The sequence below is a fragment of the Carlito syrichta genome, unplaced genomic scaffold (assembly GCF_000164805.1).
Source record: "Carlito syrichta isolate Samal-C Ts95f unplaced genomic scaffold, Tarsius_syrichta-2.0.1 Scaffold288364, whole genome shotgun sequence".
In the NCBI taxonomy this organism is placed as follows: domain Eukaryota; kingdom Metazoa; phylum Chordata; class Mammalia; order Primates; family Tarsiidae; genus Carlito; species Carlito syrichta.
This window is the reverse complement of record NW_007232460.1, coordinates 8,291-13,481: the sequence shown is the minus strand read 5'-3', so window position 1 is coordinate 13,481 and position 5,191 is coordinate 8,291.

Sequence of the window (5,191 nt, the reverse complement as noted above, 5' to 3'; positions counted from 1 at the left end):
CCGCGGCTGCGCCCGTCTGGGTGACCGTCCAGTGGAGGCACTTCGCGTCTGCGAGCAGAGGCCGAGGGGCGGCGGCGGGGACCCTGTGGGCTTTGGGATTACACGATTTGGGGTTTGAGTTCGCCCTCTGCCCCTTGCTAGCGAGTCATTCAATCCCGCTAACGTCAGTTTCCTCACCTGTGAATTTGATAGGGAAACTGACAGCACTTAAACGTCCAGCCATACTCAGTAAACCATAGATGTTGTTGCCATGCATTCATTTCCTTTCCTCACACCTGTGTGTTTTTCCATTTTTTGACAATTTGGGGGGGGGTTTGTTTGTTTTTGGTTTGTGTTAGTAACAACACATTAAATGAAAAGGGACGGTCATGCTTGCTAACAGTGAGGGAAAGTCAATTAATACAAAAGGGTATATTCTAAATTGAAAAGTAAAACTCCCCCTTTTCCCCATCCTGTCTCCTGAGATAGCCACATTTAAGTTTCTTGGATATTCTTTCAGAAATTGTTTATGCATATCTGAGCAAACCCTGTGTTCTGTGCTACAAAGTTTTCCATTTAAAATAGCCAGGAGATTGCCCCATGTCGGAACATAAAGACATAATCATTCTTTTCTAAGGCTGTATAGTACTTCATTGTAAGGGAGACCATGAATTAGTCAACTTGTCGTCTATTCATGAACATATGGGTAGTTTCCAACCTTTTGCTTTTTACCAGTGTTGTTGGAGTGAATATCCTTGACTGTATGAATGAATACATCTGTGAGATACAGTCCAGTGACTGCAATTCTGTGCCAAATATGTAAAATTTTGATAGATAACTGGCAAATTGTCCTCCAGAGACTTAGGGCCAATGCTTCTTTCTCCACCTCACCTGCAGGGGATGACATGCTTCTGTAGGCCTTTTTTTTCTGCCATCATATAAATGTGTGTTGTTCCCAGCAGCACACAGAGAATCCACAGGAAATATTTCCGTGGAATCAGTGCTTTGAATAATTGGACTGCTTCTGAGGAAAAAAAAAAAATTCCCCAGTCTTAAGGAGGCTGTGAATCTTGGCTGCAGAAGCTTCATAGCCAGCTCCAGTGAAGAGGCCTGCTACTCTCCTGCTCTCATAATTCTTCTGCTGTGGTTTGCCCCCTCATTTTCTCATCCTCTTTTTTAAATGTGCACTTTATTTTGTGTTATAGCTTACTTAATTCCTTCCTGGAACCAAGTTAAGTAAATATGTGTGGGGGATTAAATAGATACATGAGATAGCATTTAAAATTTTTTTTTTACAAAGACAATCAATTTTGGGGACTCTGGGTACTAGAGAGTGAGAAGGGCAGATCTGGAGCTCCCCTTCTTTTCCTACTTTCCCTGAGATCAAAACAAGGCCCTTTATGGGGGGGGGGCTACAGCGTGACTGGCAGGAGAGCTCCTAGCTCCCCTTCCACCTCCATGCTCTCCTTTGCAAGACAGAGTGTCCAAGAATGCCCAAACCGCACCACATTCTTAGTCCTTCAGTCTGTGTCCATCATATAAACAACCATTCATTCCATTTCTCAATGTTTGTTCATTCAGCATTCATTTCTTAAATGCCTGTTAAGGTCCAGAAGATAGATTTTGTTTTTCTTCTTCTTGGACCCTGAGTCCCATCCCCATCCTACCTGCCTGTGCCTCATCCCAAAACGATCCTACAAGTGTGTTCCCAGAAAATGTCCCTTCACACAATCACCTGCAAAACATGTGCCGACACACTTGTTTTCATCCTCTCCTTGAGTCCACAAATCATACACAGGGTCATGCACTTGCAGTGTGTTCTAATAAATGGCCACACATATGGTTCTATGTTAACAGCACACGGGAGTGCAGGTAGGAAATGCAGAAACCCAGCACATGTCTGCAAAGATTAGTTGCACCAAGCACTACTTTCCTGATACTCCATTTCATGTCTAGGGTTTGATTCTTATCCAAATGCATTGCCCAAGACCAGGTGAACCCACACCAGACACGCAGGGCACACATGTCTCAAATCCACTCTGGCATCCTACTGCCTGGGAGGGAGGAGGAGGGGAGGAGTTTGGCTGGGCTGGTATCCAGGGCGCTCCAGGTCGCCCCGTCGGGCCAGATTGGCCAGCCCCAGGTTGCCCGTCCCTTCTGCTGTTCTTCCCTCTGCCACAGCATTCCTCCTCCTTCTTAGTCACAGATAATTCCCCTACTCCTTTGGTGAGTTGCCAGGCCACTGCTGCTCTCTGCCAAGGGCTGTTGGTCTAGGTCTGTGTTAGGACAAAGGTCCAAGTCACCCTAACTTTCTCTTGTTGGAGGCCGGGCCTGAGGGTAGGGCTGGGGGTGGGTAGGAGTGATTAGGAGAAGAGACAGGCAAGGTAGCTTGTGCTCTGGGTGTGGGCTGAACCACATGCCCGTGTCTATGCTACTCACCTTCAGTGGACACACATGCACACATTCACAGACACAGGGTGGCTACTTCTGGTAGCTATTTGCAGCTGCATTTGGTTCCTTGGGGACTCGGAGGGAATATAAAGGGGAGATGAGCCCTTCCAAGCTCAGCCCCTTTCCCCCTCAAATTTTAACAGCTTAAAAAGAGATTCTGGGCCCAGATAAAATAAAGACCTTTAGGAGGGATGGAAGAGAGAGGATCTTAGATCTATGAGGTCCACTTTCATCACACTTCAAATATAAAAACAAATTTACTCAAGGAAGATCACACATATTGAACACTTTACAAGCATTGTGTCATTTGATCATCACAAATGTATAGAGTAAGGAATTGGAGACCCATTTCACAGATGAGGAAACAGACCCAAAAATGTTAAATGACTTGCTCAAAGCCACATTTCTTTAGTGATGGGGTGGAAAGACCCAGTCTAGTTTACATCACAAAGTAATTTAGGAAAACATAAGTCATTTTCAAAAGAATTCACTCTAAGATGGCTTTAGATGGAAGATCTTCCTCTAGTTTTTCAAAGAGGATGGGATGTGCAAACTCAATCTGACTGCTGTTTGTCTTTGCAAGAATTCACTAAAGTGATGTGTGTGTGTGTGTGTGTGTGTGTGTGTGTGTGACTTGGAGAGGGTGAGCGAATTTTCTGTTTCTGTGGGAAAAGATGAGGGAAGGATAATTTATTTTCTAGACAAGCACTGAACAAACATTTGCTGAATGAATGAATTCATTCATTCATTCATTCGTCAACTATTTATTGAACACATGCACTGGGCTGGCCCTTCAGATGCTGATGCTGTAGCGCACGAGAACTTCAGAAGCTCTGGATGTTGGGGGGGGGAGGTGGGCAGGGGGAGAGGGAGGGTAAAGGCAGCCTCCTTCTCTTCTGGGGAGGGCTTAGCCCCTGTCATGGCTCTGGTGATGCTGCTGCTCCCTCCTCCACACCCCACCTTGATCTTTCTGCTCTAAATATCATTGTGTTCAAATAATAGTGTATATATTTTAAAAGACTCCAAGAAGACAGCTGCCTGGGAGTATTAATCATGGAGAGGCCAGTGCTCGGTCTCCATGGCGACTCCTGACAGAGAGAGCTGAGGAACCGTTCCATGTCCCACTTCCTGGGGCCATGGAGATGCAGGGACACTGCATCTCTCACTGCTGTCTTTCCTCTTTGCCTTTCCTTTCTCCCTTCTTCCCTTCCTCTATTCTTCTCTCTTCCCCTCCCCATCTCCTTCCTCTTTTTTTCTATCCCTAAAGGATTTATTTAAAAGTATGGACAGAGACAGGGTCGGGCCATCAGAGTAAGAAAAATCAAGGCCAAGGAGGCTGCAGCAGAGATGAAGTCTGCATCCAACTGCAACCTCGGCAGTGGCCAACCCCCTCCCAAGACCCCTGCAGTGCCTCCAGGCTTCCATGATCAGTGGGGCAGAAGGAGTCTGATTATCTGTTTCTGAGACAAGAGACCTACTGTCAGGGTCCTTTTATGTCCTTTCTTCTTTGCCCATGGCCAGTCATTGGCTTATTGTTTGGGTCATTATTATTACCATGAGTGTGATTGTTATTTTTAATGCCCACAAAAGTAACAGGCTCACTGGAAAAAGACAAACATGTTAAAATTATAATGCAAAAAATGAGACTACCATTCACAATCCCGTATCCAGATATATATATCTACATAGTTTCAGATTGGTTCTTACATATTTTTAATGCATATTTATTCAAAATTCATTCATTCGATAGTCACACTATAAACATTCTTGTACATTGTACAAGCTTAACATTGTATCTTGAATGGTTTTTATTTTTTCCATAATGATGTGGCCTAATCTGTAGTGTTGTTAACAACTGTACCAGAGTATTCCATCAAGTAGATGTACATAATTTTTTTAACGTGATAGTGTACTATTATGTTACTATTATAAAGAATCTGGTTATATATAACCTTTTATGTATACTTGGTGCACTGAAGTTATCATATTACAATATGCTAGCTAACATTTGGATATCACTTACTATGGACACTATTTGCCAGGCATTGAGAGTTTTACATATACTTATCATTTAATCCTAACAACAATCTGATGGGTATTATTATTATCTCTATTTTACAGATGCAGAAATTGAGGCTTGGGACATTTAGAAATTTGTCTACACTTACAAGGTTAGTAAGTGATAATGCCAGGATTTGAACCTACATTATGGCTGTAGTAGATTCCAAAAAGTGAAATTTTTAGGTCAAAGGAACAAACATTTAAAATTCTCCCTGTATTGCATTTAGTATGAAAAAAATTATATTGTATTGTCAAACCTTCCTCTAAAAAGATTGTTCCAATCTCTGGACCAACCAGCAGCATATGAGAGCAAACTGGTAAGCAGAAAAAGATGTCCTAGTGATTTTTAAATTTGTATTATAAAAACTTCCAATAAAGATGAGAATCCCTTCAGAGGGTCTTAGTATTTACTTTTCCATGATATGCAGGCCTAATGCCTCATTGAAGACATCTGAGTGAGAGACTTTCTCATGTTCCCCGCAACCTTACAGTGGGCACTGCAGGCGAAGCTGCTCTGGCATGGACTGGAAAGAAGACTGGGTGGAGACATGGGATGTGGAGGCTTCTGCATCCTCTTTTTTTTCTGTCCCTTTTGGATCACAGGGGGAGATGGAGGGGGGGAACAAGGTGGCTGCAAGTCATTAGGAAACTCTTCTTAGGTTCTTCCAAGTAGCTTCTAGGCTGTTCTTCTACAGGAGAG